Source organism: Sus scrofa, chromosome 6 (assembly GCF_054392235.1).
Source record: "Sus scrofa isolate SSC_HxYL_T2T_F1_AM1 chromosome 6, Sscrofa_HxYL_maternal_Yorkshire_Landrace_v2.0, whole genome shotgun sequence".
NCBI classification, from domain to species: Eukaryota; Metazoa; Chordata; class Mammalia; order Artiodactyla; family Suidae; genus Sus; species Sus scrofa.
Window position 1 is genome coordinate 65,666,233 of NC_139388.1, and position 24,026 is coordinate 65,690,258.

The 24,026-nt window shown below is 54.8% G+C and overlaps 1 protein-coding gene across 9 annotated transcripts in view; it reads left to right on the top strand.

Annotated features, from left to right (window-relative positions):
• The window catches only part of LOC110261077 (uncharacterized), a 181,306-nt gene that overhangs the window by 87,784 nt on the left and 69,496 nt on the right, over positions 1 to 24,026 (top strand). The window lies entirely within an intron of this gene.

Genomic DNA, 24,026 nt, shown 5'->3' on the forward strand with positions numbered 1-24,026 from the left:
TGATGTATACATGTTACATAAAGTCATAGAACCTGTACACATCATATATGATGTATATGACAGGTACACATCGTGTGTAATGGATATATGGTATAGACTCATCGTATAACATATATATGATATATACACCCTGTATGAGATGTACGATACGTGCACAGATCACATATAATGCAGGTATACACATCATATGTGACATACATGATATATACACACATCTTCCATAGTATGGTACATACACATGCTTCATATATAATCTATAGGATAGACATGCATCATTTGTAGTGTGTAGGGTATATACACACATCGTATATGATTTTATGTTATATATAATATATAATGTATATGTGCACTGTGTTATATGATATATGCACATCACATATATGTACACATCATATATAATGTATGACATATATACACACCACATATATGTGATATACACACATATATGCCATGTGTTTACACCATATGGAATGTATATGATAGACACACATCATATGTAGTGTATGGGATGTATATACACGCGTATAATATATATAATGCATATGTGCGCATCATGTGTAATATATATGATTTACACGCATCACGTATAATACAGATACACACATCACATATAATGTATGTATGGTATCTGTACATCATGTATAATATATGCTATACCCCCCAATCCCATATAGCATATGGGATATATGGGCACATGTATGATATATATCATGTATGGACACACCTCATATACAGTGTATGTGGTCTGCACACACATCATGTATAATATACATATGATAGGAGTTCACCAGAGCTGCCATAATAAGGTACCCCAGGCGCTGATTCTCCCACGGCTGTAGAGATCAGGGGAGGGCAGGGCTGGTCCCTCCTGAGGTCCCTCTCCCCGGCCTGCAGGTGACAGGGGACCTTGCCACTGTATCCTCATGCGGCCGTCCGTCTGTGTGTTCGTGTCCTCATCTGCTCTTGGAAGGACACCAGTCGGATTGGGTCAGGCCCAAGCACAGGGCTTCATTTCACTTTTCATCGTCTCTCATGAGGTCCCTCCTCCAGACACAGCCACGTCCTGAGTCCTGGGCATTCGGATGAGTACGTATGAACAGGGGAGCACACCTCAGCCCAGGACACCACTGGTCTGTTTCTCTGGCAGGGCTCTGACCGATACTGGGACATACATCGCTTCCCCTCAGGGAAGCGGGCTGGCAGCCGCCCTTCCTGAGAAAGGGAAGGTTTGAACATATAAAGGGTTCTACCCGGGAGTTCCCTGGCGGTGCAGCAGGTTAAGGACCCAGCGCTGTCACTGCAGCGGCTACGGTAGCTGCTGTGGCTCGGGTTCTGTCCCTGGCCTCAGAACTTCCGAGGGCTATGGGCACGGCAAAAAAATAAAATACATGAGAGTCTTCCACATAGGTGCGTGGAGAGCTCCTGGGGAGAGGAGAGAGCTCCGTGTGCCTCTGAAGGGAAGGTGTTTTTCTAACATTTCACTCTTCCGGAAAACACACACACACACACACACGAAGGCACACACACACACACACACACGGAGGCCCGAAAGCCTCCAGGAGGTCCAGGTCCTGGGCCAAAGGGGTTGGAAGGGCCTCAAGATCTGCCCGACTCCTGAATTTCACCCCCTGCCGGCGGCTGAGCCACATCCCTTCTGCTCTGTGGCTTCAGGTCTCTGGTCGGTCGCGTCCACCGCAGGGACAGGCCTGTACATTTTTCCTTGAAATCCAGGCCGTCTATAGTTGTGCAGTTTATCATCCCGCTTTTCTCACCGACGAGGGCGTCCCCGCGATGTGACGTGTGTCTTCAGAACGTTGGGTTTTCGCAAGGAAGGGAACTCGGTGCTTCCTCGGAGCCGGAGCGCGCCAGGTGCTCCTGGGGTTCACCATGCTTGCGGCTCATTGTCTGGTTCCCAATTAGCCCAGCGGCCCAGCGCGCCGGGCCGGTCCCCTCCTGCCTGCTCTCCGGGTGCCTGGGCTACGCTAATGAAGAATCAATCCGACCAATTGGATTAGGGAGCGACCAGAGCAGACGCAGCCCCTCGAGGCGGCCGCTCTTGACGGGCCGTCTAGCGCAAAGGTCACTCCGGCCAGCGGGGCCGCGGGACTCACCCGGACTTACCCGGTCGCGAGCAGGCCAAGGCCACATGGGAACCCGCCGTGGGAGCTCGGCCTGCAGGGGGGCAAGGGCGGGCCGCAGCGTGGCCAGGAGACTGGAGAGGGGCCTCCGCGGGGTAGAAAATGGGGACCGTGGGGGGACCCGAGATCGGTCCTCTTGGGGCGGAGCTTCGCCGATGTTCCCGGACCGGAGAAGCCCACAGGGCAGCCTTGGAATGGCCCCTGATCCGAGAGAGATTTCTCTGTAAACATATGTCTCTCTGTATTTTTCTATAAACATGTATTTCTGTATAAACATATTTCTCCATAAACATATATCTCTCTGTAAACACATTTCTCCATAAACATGTGTATTTCTATATAATCATATTTTTCTGTATAAACATATACATCTATAAACACATCTCTATAAACAGATATCTCTCTATAAACATATTTCTCTCTACACATGTGTATTTCTATATAATCATATATTTCCACATAAACATATATCTCTATAAACATACATATCTCTCTATAAACATATATAGAACATCTATTTCTCTATAAACGTCTATATTTCTGTATAAACATATGTACATATATCTATATAAACCCTATATATGTGAATGTTTTTTTCTCCTCGTCTGCGTGAGGGGAGAGTTTCTTTCCGAAAGAAGCCCACTGCAGACGCCGCTCTGCAGATGCCCGTTGCTAAAGCAGACATCCTGCTTCTCTCGTAATCGGTTCCCTGTCACGGTTCCGAAGTTCTCCCTGTAGAGAAAAGGGAAGCGCGTCGGCGAAGACCAGGATGTCCCCACGCGTCGGAGATCGCGTCACTTGTCACGTTCGTCTCTCTGTGTGTTTATGCCTCGTTTGGGGGCAGGAACCCCTTCCCCAGTACATCTCAGACGTCCAGGGCCTCTCAGTATAGGAACCATCTCTTGCCCAAGTACGATGCTGGCAGGGCCTCTAAGCAAACTTGGCAGCACCTTCTCCACAAACACCGGCCACCCATCGCTCAGCTCTCTGGGAATGCATGTCAAATCCTGCTGTGACCAAGTTTTTCCTCTCTTTGTAGGAAGGGCTGGTAACCCTACAAGCACCCTTCTGCTGACGCGGTGTTTTATCCTGAAGGGCTGTCACAAGTCCAGTACACAGCCCATGCTCCATACATGCAGGCCCCCCGGACTCTGAGACGCAGCTCAAGCACACCCAGGCAGGCCCGTTTAAGAATCTGTGCCCCGACACGTTAGTGCACACGTGCCCATGCTCACACACATCCGTGGGCACGGCAGCGCCTGAAGGTGGAGCCTTTAGAATGAACCCCCCAGAAAGACCCCTGCCTGCCGTCTCCAGGAAGCCCTCGCCTGCTGGGCCCTCCTTGGAAAACGCTGAGGCTTCCTTGCCGTCGGCCCGGGCTGTGGTGAGCGTCCATCCTGGAAGGAGAGGGAGTGTGACCAGTGGGGACAGGGCTGTTTTAACCCTGGAGGGAAGCAGGACCACGGAGGTCCCTGCGGGAGACGAGGAAGAGAAGGTCGGCGAGGAGCTGGGAGCAGCTCGGAGCAGCCCCGGCGAGACGCGGGCTGGGAGGGGGGGTCTCCGTGTCTGGGGAGAGCACCCCAGGCCTCCTGCTCAGAATGAGGGCGGACAAGAGGCTGTGTTCGTGGCCAGGGGCTCCCACCTGTGAGACGAGCAGTCAGGGCACAGGTAAACCACAGGCAGACCTGTTGGAGGGAGACAGAGACACAGGCGGCCCGAGCACCTCCCTCCTGCAGTCCCACCAGGCGGCCTTGCCACCCTCATCAGCACCCCTTCACCTCTCAGGTGAACAAGCCCCACGTCCTCACTGTCCCCCCCAGTCCCCTCCCTTGTCATCCCCGCCCGTGCTTGGGCTGGTCTTTGCAAAGTGCAGACTCCACGCACACTGTGGTGTGTGCAGCGGCCAGGCCTCAGGGACCTGCTGCACAGCCCAGGGACCTGCAGCCTCGGTTCGGTGATGACCCATGTGGGCAAAGAATTGAAAGAGAATGGATGTGTGTTCATGGATCCCTGATCCACCTCGTTGTACCGCAGACATGATCCTAGCATTGACCCTCAACTACACGTCAATAAAACGTTTAAAACTGAAGAAAAAGGGGAGTTCCCTTCGTGGCTCCATGGTTAACAAACCCAACTAGGATCCATGAGGATGCAGGTTCAATCCCTGGCCTCACTCAGTGGGTTAAGGATCTGTGAGCTGTGGTGCAGGTTGCAAGTGCAGCTTGGATCTGGCATTGCTGTGGCTCTGGTGTAGGCGGGTGGCTGCAGCTCCGATTAGACCCCTGGCCTGGGAACGTCCGTATGCCCAGGGTGTGGTCCTAAAAATAAAATACATACATACATACGTACATAAAAATGAGGAAAAAGGCGCTCCCATTGCAGCTCAGAGGGTTAAGAACCCAATGCAGTCGCTGTGAGGATGTCGGTTTGATTCTGGCCTTGCTCAGTGGGTTAAGGATCCTGAGTTGCCGTGGCTGTGGCGGAAGCTGGTAGCTGCAGCTCTAATTCACCCCCTAGCCCAGGAGCTTCCATATGCCGCACTGTGGGCCTGAAAAAACTAAAAAACAGACATGAAGAAAATAAAGTGCAGACCTGACCAAGTGCTTTCTGGGTGTCGCTGAGCCAGCCCAGCCCCGTGGTAACCCTGCGTCTTAAAATACAGACTTAAGAGTGTGCAGGTGTGGCCGAGTCAGCAATGTGGAGACGCGTCCCTGGAAAGGTGGTTGGTTCCTTTCAGGCCCCGAGCCGAGGGGACAGGCCCCCACACGGCAGGGGGCCCACAGGGAAGCGCCAGGCTTGGTCAGGAGGCAGAGGGAGCCTGGGCACCGGTGAAGCCCTGGGTGTGGCTGCTGTGGGGGAGTGGGGCCAGCGGGGAGCGTGCACAGGGGCCGGTCTGCATCGCTTCTGCGGGCACAGGGGCGCAGGGGCCGCCCTGTGACCGATGCCTCCAGGGGGTGATGGGGCAGGTGGAGCATCATCCTGACGGAGGCAGGGTGGGCTCTGCGTGGGCTGGTTTGCAAATAAAAGGCAGCTCCCATGGCAGTTGATGGTACCCTCTAGGAGGGGGCTAACCCTGGCAGAGGTGGTCTCTGCCGGGTCAGAAGGACCCCAAGGTGTCCGAGCACCAGAATAGAAAAAAGAGGTGCTGTTAGCACTCCCAGGAGAGAGGCCAGGCATCCCAGCTCCCTGCGTCCTCTGACCGGGTGGGGTGGGGATGGAAGTGGGGCCCCGGGGTGGGCCGAGCCGAAGGTGGGCAGGATGCTGCCAGGCGAGGCTTGGTCCCACCAGTCTTGTCTCTTCTCAGCCCTGCCTCCCAGGGCAGAGCTTCGCCAGGTCCCCTGGGGAGCTGACTGTGGCTCTGCGTGGCTAGTGCTGCGTCCCTGGTGCTGAGGACTCCACCCGGCAGGCCGGCCAGGGCTCTCAGTCCTCGCAGGGCCCCGGGATCCTGCTGGGCCCTGAAAACCGGGATGGTTGGCCACCTCACCAGCCATGCCAGGGTCCCGGGGCCCTTGCGTGGGGAGAAGGTCCTGGCGGATTCCCGAGATGACTCCTCGGAGGGGAGGCCGGGGAGGCCCACTGGGCTTCTCAGCCTGGGCTGAGCCTTCTTCCCGGGGGCCGTTGCCTCCCCTTCTGGAGCGTGGGCTGCCCTGGGGTTCAGGCTGCTGGGCAGTTCCTGCCCGTCAGACACATGGCTGGTTCCCCGCCTCACCGGCCCTCTTTTCAGGCCGGCCCCGCACCACCGGCCCACCCCCACCGCCAGCCCACCCCCACCGCAAGGCATGAGAGACGTGCTCTAATGATCGTGGGGTGTGAACAGCTCCCCAAGGGGCACGGCGACACGCAGCCCACACGAAGGATGAGCTGGCAAACAGGACGCTGTGCATGCTGAACACAGAGGGGCCCGGGCCAAACACACCCATGAGAAAACACTGAACACGCCCGCTGCCCCCAACAGCTGCACCGCTGTCCAAAATGAGGCGCTGAATCGACCAAGGCTGCAAACAGGTCCCAGAGACAAAAGCAACGACCAGGAGAGGTTGAGAGGTAGCTGCTGCTGCACGAGCAAGTCCCAGTGATAAAGACCCCTGGAAAGATACTCCCCTTAGAGCCGGACGAATGGTGTAAAGTCAAACTCTGTACCCTCTCCCATCTAGACGGAAAAAGATGTGAAAACATAAATTGGTGGCGTGGGTAAGGGTGTGAACATGGAGAGGCTGTCCCCTCGCAGGCTGGTGTGAAAGGGGGGGGGTGTTGGCACATTTCCGATCCGCCCTTTAGCGGTCGGTTTGAACGCCCTTCCATGGGCCCAAACGGCCAGAGAACACAGCATCTGGAGGCCATTCATTCGGCCAAACGAACCCAGGTGAGGTCCCGTCCCACAAAGATGGTCAGGAACGTGGGAGAACAGATAGAAAGAAAGTACAGAGGAGGAAGAATGCTGAGTCGCCAGTGTCTGGAAAGGCTGGCAGTGTGCCTTCTCTGTAGCCACTGGTTCTGGGGGGGTGACTTTGGCCTCTTCCACCGGAGGGGTGTTTGCAAGCCTTGGGGACGGTTGGTGGTCACACGTGGGAGGAGGGGTGCTGTGGCATCAAGTGAACAGAGGTCAGGAATGCGCCAAACATCCTGCAACACGCAGGACACCCCACCCCCAACAAGAGCAACTGTCCCCAAATGTCAGCCATGCCGAGGTCGAGGAGGTCACTCTCCAGCCCAGCCACTCCGCTTCTGGATAAATACCTGCGGAGCGGGGAACTGCCCCTGTCCCCACAAGGACTCGAGCTCAAGAGGGCCCATTGAGTATTCGTTCAGTGCCATCCATGTACCACGCACTGTGCCACGGATGGGGCTTCTCTGCCATGAAAATTAAATGTCCATGGAGAGGAGAAGGGACAACTGGATTATTCCTACGGAGGACTGCGGTGCGGCAGGTTAGAGGAGACAGTGCGTCCACGGAGAGAGGGCCCAGGGACTGGAAGCCCTCGCTCTGAGAGAACGGCAGAGCCTCTGCAGCCACAGCTCCCGGCCGCCTTCTTTCCCAGGCGCTGCACAACTTCATGGGAGCAGCTCGAGCTCCCCTAACAATCCAGTGAACCAGGGCCCCAGGGTGAGCGCAGTCGTGGCTGCACCCACACCTCGACACCCAGGTCTTACCCTGCAGAAGGGAGGAAGCCTTCCTGGGACGTCTGGGGGCTGGGCTGAGGGCAGGAGAGGCACACTCATTCATTCTTTCCACAAACGTTTATCAGGCACCTGCCGCGTGCTCGCCTGGAAAATTCCAGGGTCGGTGCTGCAGTCCGCAGCCCCCTCCTTCCCCCTCCAGCTGCCGTTTCCATGGCAACAGCCAGCCTGCCGCCTCCTGCGGGACCAGGCCGGTGCTCTGATGGGAAGGGGCAGCTTGGGGGCGGGGAGGACCCAGCCCACAGCCCTCCTTCGGTGGCCTGTGCGGGACCCCGTGCCCCTTCACACACACCCTGAGATGGAAGTTTTGCAAACGATCATGAATTCGCCCGCAAGGGCCTCCCCGGACCCTGTGAGAAAATCACCTGCGTCTTTTAAGGACCAGGAACGCAGCGTTAGTGTTTCTTCTCCTTGCTCTTTTATTTATTCATTTATTCAACAAAAATGGGCCCACAGGTCTGGGAGCCAGTGGGACGGAAAAAAAGCAAACACGGGAAAAGTCATGCTCTTTGGTCCGAGAGCTGAGCTCCGGTGACATTCGCTCCTTCAAACAAGACTTTTTTTTTTTTTTTTTTTAAGGATTCATTTAGCAAAGGTTTGTGGGAGGATGACTTTGCACCAGGGGTCATTCGAGGCATGGGGAATACATCATAAAAAAGGAATGTCAGCACCCCTGCTCGCCAGAGGTCCAGAATCTGGCGTTGTCACTGCACTGGCTTGGGTCACTGCCGTGGGGCTTGTTCGATCCCTGGCCTGGGGACTTCCGCAGGCCCCGAGAACATCCAAGAGAAAGAAGGGGAAAAAAAGTCAGTCCCTTAAAGACATTGATTACCACAAAGATCCCTGCCCAGAATGCCTGGCACATAATAGGATCGTCACACATTTTGAGGATGTGAATATGGGTACCAATGAGTGCATCCTGTTCTCAAAACTAGGGTTGTGGAACCTTCATGGATATGCCATGATGGCCACCAGTGTCCTTTCTGGAACACTCTTTGGACACTGAATACCCGAGAGCCAATTGGAAGGGGAGGAGGAGGACAGCCTTGGGGCTTTTCTACTCGCCGCCAGAAAGCTCGAGTGAATGTGTTTATACCTTGCATGGAGAAGGGCTCAGGAAACACACCTCTAAAGCTCACAGCCATGGAAGGAAAAAGGTAAATTTCACCTGACTCCACAAGAGCCAAAAATACAGGTACAGAAGAAATAGAAAATAACATCAGCCAGAGCAAAGCGAGCAAATGGGCAGAGCTACGTACAAACCAGTGGGAGTCAAAGAAATGCAGTCTTTTAGGCGACACCTTTGTTTGTAAGAGGTGAACAAAACATCTGGGAAAAGTGAACTTCAGAATATATAGATGGCCAGAAGGGCTTTAAAGGAGAAAAGTGAAACAGTAAAAAAAAAAAAACAAAACCAGAAGTCAACTATAATTTTTAAAATGTAAAAAAAAAGCAAACCAGGGAGTAGTGACTAAGTCCATGGTCTGTAACCTGACTAGAATAAAAGTTCCCGAGGAGAAGGGGCTTCTTGATGGTTCTGCTGCATCCACACTGCTGGCCTGTCACCCAGTGCAGGGCCAGCCCTCCGTCCCTACTGTCCAGTGGTCAAAAGCACGCCAGGCGAATGGACACCCCAGACATGAGGGTCTCGGGCAGGCACGGATCCCCCACCCCCACTGCAGCCCTGGCTGCAGAGGAGGCGTCCCCCCCCATCGGGCTCGGTGTATCAGTTGGAGGGATCGAATCAGCACAGGCAGAAAAGCTAAGAACAACGTCCCTGGCTCTTGCAGGAGGCTGGGGAGGCCTGGGGGGCCCGCGGAGACCCAAAGAGCCAGTTCTTTTTCTTCTGCAGTGACCCCGTCTGAGATGAGCGGGAATGTGCACAAAAGACAGGCCTGACCCTAGGTGGGGGCGGAGGGGCTGCAGGTGGGAGCCCTCCCCCAGCCGTTCCCTCCCCCTCCCCAGGCCCAGGCTGGGTCTTTGTCATCTGTTTTCCCTCAAGAGCTGTCACCTGATGTGCCAAGGAGGGCCGTTGCCACAGAAACTGCAGCCCGATCAGACCGTGGCAGAAGAGAGGTGGGGGCTGCAGGGACAGAGCCCAGCCTGGAGGGCGGGGGGGAAGGCTAGAAATTTCCAGTTCTGAAGTTGGAGGGTGGGGATGGAATACCCTGGCTCCCCAGAAGCAGGGGCTTCTGCAAAGCTCCTTGTGGAGGTGATGGGTTCTACACGCCCCCTGGCCCCAGGTCTGCTGGAACCCGGCGGATCTGCCCCCATGTTCTGATGACAATCCCACATGAGGCCCACCTTCCCGGGTCCAAAAGAATGCCGGCGACAAGCCATGAGCAGAGAGAGGGGAGAGGAAGCATTTGGGAGAAGGTGAGGGCAACACAGACATGAAATGGGAGCTCCCTGGGGGTTAAGGATCTGGTGGTGTCACTGCTGTGGCATGGGTTCTATCCCTGGCCCGGGAACCTCTGCGAGCCGTGGGGCAGCCAAAGGAAAAAAAAAGAACGTGAGCCACGGAGTGAGGACGGAGTGGGGGGCTGAGGTCCACGAATCATTCTGTCCGTTGCCCCGTTTTCTCCTCCTTGCTCTCAAACTGCCACCCCATTCCATGGGGTGGACACACCTGCTTAGCTTACCCATCCTCCTGCCGCTGGGCGGGGAACCTGGACGCCACCAGTGCCCAAAGCATCACCCAGTCCATGGCTTCTGCTCGGTCACCGTCCATCAGGTCAACCAGCACCGCGAGGAGCTGGACTCCCGCGTGTGTAAGAGTATGCCCCGGGGCACAGATCCCCAAGGGGGCATAGTGGGCGGGGGGCACTTCACCGGCTGTTCTAGACACTGTCAAACTGCTCTCCAAGGTGGCCTTGGACGGACATTCTGTCAGAAATAGACACTTTCTGACCCCAGACATTCTCCACTTCCCATCATTCTCGGACGGACGGTCTGGCACACAGCAGGTATTGGGGAGACGTTTCTAGAAGGTAAATAAGTTGGCGTTCCCTGGCGGCCTGGCAGTTAAGGGCTCCGTGCCGTCACTGCGGGGCACGGGTTTGATCCCCTGCCTACTTGAGGCCAAAACATTTGGGGATTTTTTAATAATGATTTTTATTTTTTCCATTATAACTGGTTTGCAGGGTTCTGCCAGTTTTCTACTGTCTGGCAAGGTGACCTGGTTACACACACATGAACACATTCTTTTTTCTCACATTATCGTGCTCCATCCTAAGTAACTAGACGTAGTTTCCAGGCTCCAGAGCAGGAGCTCATTGCTTATCCATTCCAAAGGCAAGAGTTTGCATCTCGAGGCCAAAACATGGTCTGTGTGTGTGCATGTGCACGTGTGCTTTTTAGGGCCACACTCCTGGCATAGGGAGGTCCCCAGCCTAGAGGTCGAGTCCAGGCTACAGCCGCCGGCCTCCACCAGAGCCACAGCAACGCAGGATCTGAGCCAGGTCTGCAACCTACACCACAGCGCACCACCACACAGGATCCTTACCCCACGGAGCGAGGCCAGGGATGGAACACGAAACCTCATGGTTCCTCGTCGGATTTGTTTCCACTGTGCCAAAATGGGAACTCCTGAAACATTTTTTAAATGGTCAATCAGTGGACGAGTAAGTGGGCTCTGTGGGCTCAAATTTGGGAAGTGTTGCCTGCACCTGTTTAATGCAGCTCTCGTTCACTTAGTGCGGAACCTGACACCAAAGAGGCTTCAGGACGTCGTTTCTCCACCACGCGGAGAACTGAGGTCCTGGGCTGCAAGGTCCTGCTGCTGTGGCACCGTTCACATCCCAGCACACACATCCCGCAACTTTCCCGCTGGTCACTCCCCCAGCAGGGCTGCCCGGACCGCCGCATGGGGGGCTGTCCCCCTGGGAGTATCTGCCGGGGATCTTCCCAGGCTGGGGCGGGGGGGTCGGAGGGCACGCGCATATTAGACGGGAATGCCTTTGGCCAAAAGAACGTGCCAGGGCGGTTATAATAAATCACATTCTCCCCACTAGCCTGGGAAGGCAGCCGTTTTCCACACAGTCGCCAAATCTGCTCGCCTGTATTTTCATCATTGTTCACTTGACACCTGGAAAAATGACTTTCCAAGTTGGTTTTCAGGTCCATTTTTTAATGAAGTACAAAGCAGTTGAAAATTCATTTTTTAAATTTTTTATACATTTTAAAAATATAGTTGATTTATAGCATTGTGTTAATTTCTGCTGAACAGCAGAGTGAGCCAGTCATATATATATATATATGACTTCCTTTTCTTATCTTCTCTTCCCTCATGTTCCGTCCCAGGAGACCGGATAGAGTTCCCTGTGCTGTACAGCAGGACCTCATTGCTGAGCCATTCTAAATGCCATAGTTGGCATCTACGAACCCCAAACTCCCAGCCCAGCCCACTCCCTCCCCCTCCTCCTTGGCAACCACAAGTCTGTTCCATGTCTGTGAGTCTGTTTCTGGTCTGTAGATGGGTTCATTTGTGCCATAGTTGAGATTCCACATATGAGTGATATCACGTGGTATTTGTCTTTGTCAGACTGACTTAGTGAGAATCTCTAGTTCCATCCACGTTGCTGCAAATGGCATTATTTTTTTTCTTTTTTATGGCTGAGTCATAGTCCATTGTATATATGCACCACTTCATCTTAATCCATTGATCTCTTGATGGACCTTTAGGTTGTTTCCATGGCTTGGCTATTGTGAATAGTGCTGCAGTGGACATTGGGGTGCGTGTATCTTTTTGAATGAAAGTTTTGTCCAGATAGATGCCAGGGGTTAACCTCTCTGTATGCTTGGATGTAGGTGAAGTTACCTGCCTCTGTGCATTTATCAGTGACACGAGGATGGAAGCATCCACAAGGCCTGGGGTCCACAAGGAGGGAGGGATCACAGGAAGAAGCACACAGGGTCGCCTCGGAAGGATGGGTGACAGCCGTGGGCTGCGTGGCCTCTGCGCTGGCCGCCAGACCCCCGAAAGTGAACAGGAGGAGAGCGAGGTGGTGGCGTGGAGATGGATGCAGAGAGAGGTGTCGGGGACGGATGCGGGACGGGGCGGCCACACCACGCGGGGCTGTCAGTACCACGGTGAGGGGGGATCGGGGTGCTGATGGAGATAGCGGTGATATTAGTGGGGCGAGGTCCTTGGCCCAGCTGGCTGGCTGGGCTGCTCTGGGCCCCTCTGTACACCTTCCACTCACCCCTCGTAACAACTCTGACAGGTGGGTGGTGTGCCCACCCCGGTTTGCAGGTGAGGCCCCTGAGACTCGGACAGGAAGACGGGGGTCATCTGGTAACAGTGGACTCAGATTTGCTGAGTGCAAATCCATCCTGCCCTCCCTCTGTAACTGCCCTGAGCCTCAGCTTCCCCAGCAGGTCAAAAGCGCCCTTGAGGTCACGGAAACCCTCTGGGGAGCTCCTGTTGTGGCTCCACAGGTTAAGGACCCGACTTGGTCTCCTCGGGGATGCAGGTTTGATCCCTGGCCTCGCTCGATAAATTAAGGATCCAGTGCTGCTGTTGCTGTGGTGCGGAGCGCAGGTGCAGCTCTGATTCAGCCCCTGGCCCAGCGCGTCTGTGTGCCACAGGTGCAGCCACAACACGAAAGAAAGGAAAAGCCAGCCAGCCCTCTGGATGTATCGATTAGCCGCCGTGAGCACTGACCCAGATGATGCCTTTTATCCTTGTTAGCAGGGCGATGAGGGTGGAGGAGGCTGAGGAGCCTCTGGCTGGCAGATGGCTTTGGGGCTACATTTCACGTGCGAGTTTCTGACGAGCATACAGGAAGCGCTCAATACACGCCAGCTAGGTGTTTGCAGCAGGAGGAGGCAGAAGCGAGCCTCGCCTTGTTAGACTGCAGTCCATGTCCGGAGGCTGTGGGGCTTCGGTGTAGGTGGGGCGGGCTGTTCACTGCGCAGGGGGGCGAGTGAGCAGTTTGGAACGCAAACCACGCTCCTCGCCCAGCGCCCCGTGCGGGCGGCCCCTCCCAGAGAAGGGGCAGCTTTTACTCCTTCCTGCGGAGGCGAAGGCCTGGTCCTGGGGACCGTCACCTCCCAGCACCAGGGTTTGGGACACCAGATCAGGGAGGTGCCCTGTCAGAGCCAGCATTCTTGGCAGCAAGCAGCAGAAGGCACTTGGCAGACTCCAGCTGTGTGGAGAGGTGTCGAGGGCGTGGCGGGTAGATCTCGGAGAAGCCAGGGAGGCTTTACATTCCGACTCGAGGTCCTGGAGCCAGACTCCCGGTCGGAGACTGGCCGGGATGGGCCTGGGGAGGCCCCGACGCCACTGCTCCCGACTCAGGAATTCACGGCCCCTTAGCTGCCTCGGGGATGAGTTTCCAGCGTCCAGAAGGCATGCTCTGCTGTCCCACCCGGGGGCTTGTGCCCTGGGAAAAAAGGAGGCCCCTCACCTGCTGCAAGAGACGCAGGAGAGGAGAGAGGGAGAGAGGGCGGGAGAGAGAGAGGAAAGGAAGGAAGGAAGGAAACAAAGAGAGAGAAGGAAAGAGAAAGAAAAGGAACGGGGGAAAGAAGGAGGAAGATCCCATCATGGCTCAGTACTAACAAACCCAACTAGTATCCATGAGGACACAGGTTCAATCCCTGGCCCCCCTCAGTGGGTCAGGGATCTGGCATTGGCACGAGCTGTGGTGTAGCTCGCTGAGGTGGCTCAGATCCGGCATTGCTGTGGCTGTGGTGGGGGACAGCAGCTACAGCTCCGATTGGACCCCTAGCCTGGGAGCGGCCCAGGAAATGGCAAAAAGACCAAAAAAAGAAAGATTACAAAATCCTAGATTTTCCTCATTTCTCGTAATCAAGTAGTGTGCATCTCTATCTCAGTCATTGTAATTACCCACATTGATCTTATACTTCACTTTGGCATAATTCAGAATTTGGGACGTGAGCTATAGATGCCTGGGGCCTGCAAGGCCCCAGTGACATCGCTCGGCAGAGGCACAGAAACCCATTAGCCCTGAACAGTAGAGAGAAACCCCCTCGCGTCTGGTTCTAGGGACGTGATCTCCAGAACGTACTGGTCTTGACTACGTTTACGATTTGGGAGTGAACGGTTCCAGCATCCTGGCAACACTTGACGGTTTCCGAGAAAGCGGGTTGTGGAGACCGTGTGCAGACTTTGGACTCGGTCCAGCATGTGGCTCCTTCCTCGGGGAAATTCCAAGCGGGGCCAATGTACCTGGCTCTCGGGCTGGACGTCGACCTTCTTAGAGCTCCGTCCTCGGGCCCGGGTTCCGGGAGAAAGGCCTCTCCCGCTCGAAGCGTCTTTTCAGTTCAATTCTGGCTCCCATCCCTCCAGGAGCAGCGCAGCCAGGGCCGTGTCGGAGAACAGAGCTTTCTCTGTGTGGGCGCAGCGGACCCCAGGGAGGGACCTCCGCTTTTCAGCTCCCGAGGAGCCTCCGCACTTGTTCTGATCACCACGGACAGGGAAGGGCTTGTTAACAGGTCACAAAAGCACACACGCATGAAAGAAGAGACACATGCGTCTGACCACCTAAAAACAATGAGGTGCCACCTCGCACCCCCAGGATGGTTAAGTGCTTCTTTCAAAGCACAGAACACACAGCTGACCCTCCACATCCGCAGGTTCAGCAGCTGCGGAGTCAGCCGACCGCAGGTGGATTCCGTCCCCGCTTGGTCGACTCCGCGGGTACCGTGTGAGGGGCTTGAGCATCCTGGGGGTTTGGTATCTATGCAGGTCCTGGAACCCACTCCCCAGGATACCAAGGGAGAATCATGGCAGGTACCAGAGAGAATACGGGACACGGGACACTCTCGGTGGAAATGTGAGATGTGCCGCTGCTGCAGAGAACAGTCCAGGGGTTCCCCAAAAAGGTATAGGTGGAATTACCACACGATCCCAGAATTCCACCTCTGCCCACAGACCCAGAGAAATTGAGAGAAAGGTCCTAAGTGCACAAGGATGTTGTGCATCCGTGTTCGTAGCGGCATTATTCGCAGAAGCCCAAAGGGAGAAGCCACCCAAGCGTCCATCATGGATGAAGCAACGCACAAAATGCAGTCCACACATGGGCACGTTGCGCAGCTTAAAAGGGAAGGAGCTCCTGACACAGGCTCCAACCCGGAGGATCCTTGACGACACCGTGCTCAGTGAGATAAGCCCGTTGAAAAAAGACACATCCTGTATGATTCTACACATACGAGGTTAGAGTCCACTAACCAGATTCTCGGAGACAGAAAATAGAGTGCTGATCGTGGGGGCTTTGCGGGAGGGGGGATGAAGAGTCAGCAGTTGATGGGGACAGAGTTTCAGTTTTGCAAGAGGAAGAGTGTCCTGGAGGTGGAGGGCGGTGATGATGGCACCGCTGTGCAAACGGACCTCACACTACTCAACTGTGTGCTTAGAATTCGTTAAGGTGGCCAATTTTATGTTGTGTATATTCCCACAATTTTTAAAAAAGTAGTAGTGTGTGTGTGTGTGTGTGTGTGTACAGGGGAGAGCCACAGTTAGCAAAGGCTGGGAGAGTTCCCATGTGGCTCAGTAGGTTAAGGATCTGGCGTTGTCACTGCTGCAGCTCGGGTCATTGCCATGGCTTGAGTTCAATCCATCGCCGGGGATTTCTGCATTCCACAGGTGCAGCCCAAAAAAAAATTGGGAGAAAAAACCTAAATTCATTATTGCAGTCGTGATAGTCAAGGGATCTATGTCACACACATATACACTGTGCTTCTGGCGATTGTAGAGACAGGGCAGGGGGTCTGAAAGGGTGTTTGCAGGGCAAAAAAAAAGAGGCGGGGAGTGGGGTTGACACGAGCTGGGGAAGCAGGCTCCTTGCTACCTGAGGTGGAGGACAGATGGCTCTGGCTAGCGTTTTCCACAAAGTCCAAAACGGATTTGCCGTCTGACCCTGCGATTCCACCTCTGGAATCCACATGCGCACTCACGCCTCCCCTGCGGTCATTGCAGGGACTGTGTGAGGGGCTTCGTTAAAACACGTGATCGCAACCGTACCATGACCTTGTCACCAAACCTGACTGCACGTGTTCCAGCTCTCAGTCTAAGTCCGCTGCAGTCGGGGCTCCAGCGGCTTGCACGCTGGAAGAAGGCTCGGTGTCCCGGGTGGGGTCCCCAAGGCCACCCCCCCTCTCCCGTGCCGGGATTCACTGGGAGGCCTCAGCACGGAGTCGTGCTCCCGTGTGGGCCCTTAACTGTCAGGGTGCCCATCCTCTTGTCATCGTCATAGCAGCACCTGACATCAATGTCTCCGTTGGACATTCACGTTGTGAATAACACCCCCCGGAACCCTCTTAGCACGGAGTCCTGGGCAGGGCGGCTCTCCCGGAGTCGAAGAAAGATTGCCTTGTAAGGCACAAACCGCTCCCAGGCACACAGGGCACACAGGGCGTGGGCGCGGGTGGGGGCGGCAAACTCCAACGTTCCTGAACCCCCACGCTCGCCCGCAGGGCCCCCCACCCCGGGCTGCCCCCCTCCCTCCCTCCTCGGGGTCCCGCCCCCCGGCGGGGACAGTTCCCACGGCAGCGGACCAGCTGGCCCTTGTCCTCCACACCAGGTGCGAGGTCTCTGGCAGGCGGGCGGCGCGGGCGCCAGGACCTCCCCCCAGAGGCGGACGTGCTCCTTACGCCACCGAAGCGCCCCCTCGGACGCTTGGGCAATAAGACGGGGCAAGTCTCCCGCAGCGTGTTCTTTCCTTTAATCATCCACCGTGCGTCCGTGCGTCCGTCCACAAATTATTCATTTCACCCCGACGGTCATGGCAGACCCTCTTCCAGGACTTCAGGATTTGGGGACGGAGTGGGGGTTTTCAGATGGGGGCGGTTGGAAATATTTTGACTATGGAGGGTAGGGGCTTTCAGCATCTCGTGCATGGAGCCGCGTGATGCTGCCAAATACACCTCCTACGGTGCCCAGGAGAGCCACAGTCACACACACACACAGTCACATTCACACACAATCACTGTCACACACACTCACACTCCTATGGTACACAGGAGAGACACACACACTCACAGTCACTCACACACACACACTCCTCAGTGCCCAGAACCACTGTCACACACACACTCACTGTCACACTCACACACCGTCACACATACTCACAGTCACTGTCACACACACTCACACTCCAGTGGTACACAGAAGAACCACTGTCACACTCACAGTTACTGTCACACACTCACACTGCTCTGGTGCCCAGGAGAGACTGTCACACACATTCACACTCACTGTGCCCAGGAGAGACACTGTCACTCACACTCACTGTCACGCACATGCCCTCACACCCCCTCATACGCTCTCACACTCATGCACGCTTCCATGCACACACCCACACATTCACCCATGTACACACTCACATTCACACTCACTTGCTCACAGCCATACTCTCACATTCAAAACATGCACTTGCACACTCACGTTCTCACACTGGCACACAGTCACACACCTGTGTACACTCACATACAACAAAGAATTACCTGGCCCTTGATGTCGGCAGCAGGGACGTTGAGAAGCCCTGGGAAGCAATGATGTGTATGAACCTGCCCCCCCATCCTCCCGGGACTTCCCATCTAAGAGAGGACACAGACCCGCCACCAACCTGTCACTGCGTGCTGTATGCCAAAGACTCTGCGGATGGGTGGGGATGACTGAGGACAGAGGTGACCAAGGGTAGCGAACTGTCACAGGAAGAGACCATTCCAGGGGGCGTGCACAGCATGTGCAAAGGCCCTGGGACCGAGGCACGTTGCTGCATTCAAGCAGGGCAAGGCTGAAAGTATGAGGTGTTGAGGAAGAGAAAGGGGCGGGGGCTGGGGGTTGGCTGGAGAAGGACCTGTCGATGGCAAGAACTTTGGGATTTAGGAGTTCCGGTCATGGTTCAGCGGTAACGAACCCGACTAGTATCCATGAGGACACAGGTTCCATCCCTGGCCTCACTCAGTGGGTCATTGCCATGCGCTGTGGTGCAGGTCGCACACATGGCTCGGATCCCGCGTTGCTGTGGCAGCTGCAGCTCCGACTCAACACCTAGCCTGGGAACCTCCATATGCCGCAGGTGCGACCCTAAAAAGACAATTAAGAACAAAGAAAAGAAAAAGAAAGAACGTTGGGATTTATAGTTCCGCTGCTAAAATGAGCCACCCTGCTGGCATCGCGGGTGTTAGCCAGCCGCTGTGCCCACCGCTGTGCCACCAGTGCCGCTGTGCTGTGCATCGTGAACACTGACTGTAAGCCAGGCCTTCTCCAGGGCATGGGCGATATGACCACTGCCTTTTGCAGCTCAGGGGCCCCTGGGAGAGGGAGACAGAGATCAAACAGCCCCACACAAGGAGGACACGCCTTTCCTCGGTGCCCTCGCGGGCCGGGCCCAGGGCCGTGGGCAGGACAGGGGGCTCAATCTGCAAGGCAGCCGAGGAGGGTGATGGACGTGGGTGTGTTTGGAACACATCCCCGCAGGTGAAGAACCCTTGTGCTCTTGGAGGCGGGAGTCCCAAGTGTGGGTGGGGCCGTGACTGCCGCACCCATCACCCCACCGGACAGTCGCCCGCCTCGCCAGTAACCAGTGCTTATTGCAGTTATTATGCACCAGGCACTGCAAGTGCCTTCTTTCTTCCTTAAAACTGAAGCACTGTTGTTTGCAGTGTTGCGCCAATTGCTGCTGTAGAGCGTGGTGACCTCTCTTCCATCGCCGTCTATCCCAGGAGACTGGATCGAGTTCCCTGTGCTGTACCGCGTTGTTTCTTCATTATAAATGGAGTCGTTTGAGTGCTGTTGAATTCCCATCACGAATCTAAAAGGTGGGGGACCTCGCCTTCCCACCGTAAGGGTGGAGGAGGCCCCCCGGGGCTCGGAGGAGGAGGCACGGGCACCTGGCGGGCTCTGATGGCAGAGCCCCCCCCCCATGGGGTCCATCCCGCCACGGCTCTCGAGGCTGATGTGAGGACTGGGTGAACAGAGAGGAGATGAGCAAACAGCAGCCACGGAACCTCCTGGGCAAACCACACAGTCCTCCAGATGAATAGCACGTTCATATTTGACATCGTTGCGAAAATTTTGAAAACTTAAAAAAACATATTTGAAGCGTTGGGGAAAAAAGCAACCTTAATGCAATAAAACACAAACTATGATGAACAAAATAATAAAATTTTAAATACAGATAAAACCTGACAGTATTTTGCGCCATGCCCCATTAGAGTCTGAGGCAGAAGGAAATGTGCACTGCTCCATCCATGCTTTTATGCATTTTTAAATTTTCAATTTTCTTTTTTTTTGGCCGTACCCCATGGAATGTGGAAGTTCCCAGGCCAGGGCTCAAACCCAGGCCGCAGCAGTGACAACACTGGATCCTTAACTGCTAAGCCACCAGGAAACTCCTGCATTTTTTTTGTTTTTGTTTTTGTTTTTTGTTTTTGTCTTTTTGCCTTTTCTATGGCCGCTCCTGCAGCATATGGAGGTCCCCAGGCTAGGGGTCCAATCGGAGCTGTAGCTGCCAGCCTACGCCAGAGCCACAGCAACGCGGGATCCGAGCCGCGTCTGCAACCTACACCAGCCACAGCCACAGCAACGCCAGATCCTTAACCCACTGAGCAAGGGCAGGGACCAAACCCACAACCTCATGGTTCCTAGTCAGATTCGTTAACCACTGCGCCATGACGGGAACTCCAGCGATTGTTTTTTCAAATGTGGGACCTGAACGGTTTTCCAGTTTTATTTTCCTCTCTCTGTCCCTCTGTCTCTCTCTCTCTCTCTTTTTTTTTTTTTTTTTTTTGTCTTTTTAGGGCCACACTTGCAGCATATGGAGGTTCCCAGGCTAGAGGTCTAATCGGAGCTGTAGCCACCAGCCTACACCACAGCTCACGGCATGCCGGATCCATAACCCACTGAGTGAAGCCAGGGATCGAACCTGCAACCTCAAGGTTCCTAGTCGGATTCCTTTCCGCTGTGCCATGACGGGAACTCCTCTCTCTCTTTTTTGTAATTGAAGTATAGTTGCTTGACAATTTTGTGTTGATTTCAGGTGTGCAGCAAAGTGATTCAGCTATCCATCTGTGTGTGTGTGTGTGTGTGTGTGTGTGTGTGTGTTCCTTCTCAGATTTTTTTCGTGATAGGTCATTACCAGATACTGAATGTAGGTCCCTGTGCCGTCCGTGGTCCTTGTTGTGGGACCTGAGGTGGTTTCGTTGCTAACGAAGGGTTGCTTTCCTCCTCAGTAGATGTTCTGGACACCAAGTCTGTCAGTGCAGCAGTTTTAGATTGTGAAAGGCTAGATGAGTGAATCCACACTCACATACACACAGCATCACATTACAAAGTACCAAGTTGTACACAGACACAGCAATAAGAACTACAATTCTTACGTACAATAGGCAGCATTGCCTAAGAGTTGAGGTGATTCGAATACAGGTCCAAGGAGTTTCCCGTGTGGCTCAGTGGGTTAAGGATCCAGCATTGTCACTGCTGTGGTGCCAGTTCGATCCCTGGCCCCAAACTTATACACGCAGCCAAAAGACGAAGAGAGGGATGTGGGTGCTGACCCACAGAGGGAAGACGGCAGGTGGGGACCAGGACAGGGACGGAGTTTGCCACAGCCAAGGAAGGCCAGGGTCCCCGGCCACCGGCAGAAGCGGAAGGAGGAAGGAAGGGTTTCTCTGCCGGCCCCTTGGGGCGGGACCAAGGAAGAGCACACGTCTGCTGTTGGAAACCGCTGGGTTTGCAGTCATTTGTACCGCAGCCCGGGAAGCTAACACACAGTGGCTGGTGTTTTGAGAGCACATATTTTTTTGGCCTTGTCCACATCCTATGGAAATTCCAGAGCCAGGGGTTGAACCCACGCCACAGCAGCAACCCATGCTGCTGCAGTGACAATGCTGGTGCTTAACCCACTGAGCCACCTGGGAGCTCCTAGAACACCTGATTTTAAAGCATGACCCTATTTTTAAAACGAGACATTTATTTAGACCGGATTTTTGTTCCACTTCTTTTTAAAAAAACTTTTTTATTAACATGGAGTTCCCGTTGTGGTTTAGTGAGTTACGAACCCGACTTAGTGTCTATGAGGATGTGGGTTTGATCCCTGGCCTCCCTCAGTGGGTTAAGGATCTGGCGTTGCTGTGGCTGTGGTATAGGCCGGCGGCTGCAACTCCAATTCAACCCCTAGCCTGGAAACCTCCATATGCCGCAGGTATGGCCATGAAATGAAATAAAAATTAGAGAACACCAATATTCCAAACCCTAATAAGTAACGGCCATTAACGCAGAACTGCATGAAGCCTGCGGCTCTTCTGCTGCCGTTTTCGGCCTGTATTTCCGAGCCATTTCTTTCACTGTTTAAGCCAGATGGGGTGGTCTCTCTCATCTCTTGGAAGCAGCCGCATCCTGACAGAAGTGCTTCTCTAAGTAGCCCACCCCGCCCCGTCGTGAAGGGGAGCTCCCTGCGGCCGGGAAGGGAGCTTGCTTTTTGGCACCAGCCCCAAGGGTCTGGAATCACTATGGAGGTGCCGCCTCTGCTGTCCTCGGGTCGCCGTCTGGGTTCCCAAAGTCCCGTCCACAACCCGCTGTCGACCCCTCGAGAGGGTGTGGTTTGCCCACCGCCGCGTCCTTGGGCCCTGGGCCTGGTTCCAGGTGCAGAGGGGCCCCTCGGGGAACGAGGGAACTGATGGGTTTAGAGCCCTTTCAAGTGGAAATGGGTCTTTGGTTTCCTCATCCTTTTGCTTCCAGCGCCCAGCAGGTTGTAGAGACTCGAACACTGTGGTGGGGGGGGGCGCGTGTATAAACCGAGGCTTGAGCGGGTGGAGAAGGACCAGGTATTGGCGGTAGGTGGTATTCACACGCTGGCACCTGGAGCTCCTCTCCACCAAAAGCTTGTGATGACCTGGCGTCTGCAGACGCTCCAGAGCCGGCCCTTTGCCCATCTGCCGAGACTCAGGAAGCAGCGGGAAGGGCATGAAAGTTGCCCGATTACCGGCGGGAAGGAAAGAGGGTGCCGCTGCTGCTGTAGGAAACGGCATGGAGATTCCTCCAAAAGGCGAAGTACAGTTCCCGTGTGACCGGGCAGGAGCGCCTCGCGGGTAAACGCCCCGAGAATGGAAAGCAGCGTCTCCAAGGGACACGTGTGCCCTCGTGTCTGTGTTGGGTTTTCGCCACCGCCTGGACGCGTGAGCATGTGGCTGCTCACAGGGGAGTGGAAAAGCAAAATGCGGGGAATGTGTTTGAGCCTCGCGAAGGGAGGGTCCTGACGGAGGCTGCAAACACTAAGGACTTAGGCCGAGGGCAGCCTGCCAGCCACGGGAGGGCAGATGTCACACAGCTCCGTGCACACGACGCCCCTGGATCCATCCGATTCACGCGCAGGAGGGTGGTTGTGGGGCCGAGGGGAGGGCAGAAGGGGGCTCGTGAATGGCACAGAATTTCTCCTGGGGAAGCTAGAAAATCCTGAAGATGGATGGGGGTGACGGTTACACCACAGAGTGAAGGCGCGCAGTTGGACAAAACTGTGTCCTTGAAGATGGTGAGGTGCTGCCGGACCTCGCGGGACCATATCCAGTCCCTGGGGCTGGACTGTGATGGAGGATGATAGAAGAAAGGGGTGTGTGTGTGTGTGTGTGTGTGTGTGTGTGTGTGTGACTGGGGCACTTTGCTGTACAGCAGAAATTGACAGAACGTTGTAAATCAACTCTAATCAAAATAAAACCAGTGCTTAAAACGGTAAGTCTTGAGTGTGTTTGCCACAATAAGATGTTTTTCTTTGAAATGTGCGTGGACTGCTGGCGAGACGTCTGCAACGTTAAGAATCTTCTCGCCCCACCCGGATCTGTTTGACGTCAGCGGCTGTAGTTCCCTCCAGAGCCTTTATGCGTTGGTGGTGGTGGTGGCTTTTTTTTTTTTTTTTTTTTCTCTTTGCATCAGAAGCGGGGCTTGGGCTGTTGCCATGGAAACCGCAGCTCGCTTGGAGAAGGGGAGGGGGCCACGAGGTGAAGGAGCAGAGAGAGCCATGGAGGCTGGGATTTTCCAGCCTCGGAACTGGCACTGGGTGTTGGCTTTGCAGTAAAGGAATGCATTAAAATAGGGGTCTTTGTCCCCAGTGAAGTCATTGCCCTTCCTTCCCCAGAGGGCAGGACTTGCTCAGAGGTTACACGCATGCATGGCACTCAGCCCAGGTCTGGACCCTGTGGGAGGCTCCCCTGCCTCTCCTCATATGCCACTGCTTGTGAAAGAGATTCTTCTAGAAGACAGAGCCTCTGGGGTTCATTTTGCCTGAGTCACAGTCTTTGGAAAAGGCATGCCATCACGGCCACCCTCCTCCTTAGCACCTGGGCTTCTGAAAATCAGGTTTCTGTGCCGCTGAAATTCAAGGCACCTGCAGTTTGGGGCGCATTGTTTCGATTAGCTTATCTAACCCCTGCGATCCTAACGGGGACCCCAGAATGCCTCCTCGTAGAGGCATTGTTCATCCATTCAGTCAACTGATGTATCAGTTATCTTTGGCTGCATAACAAATGGGTCACTGACAGAGCATTGCAACTGCACCGATAATCACTCACAGGCTTCATCAAAGGGACCGCTAGCCAACCTCCACCCCCAGCTGCGGTCCACATTCTTGAGCTGAATGCCCAGTGGAGCCGGAGCCCGACACGCTTTGCCATCAGCCAGCAGGATGTACTGGTTTTCTTGAAAGCAACTCACACAGCTAATGCCTTTGAAGCACCCATTTCCAGTATGTT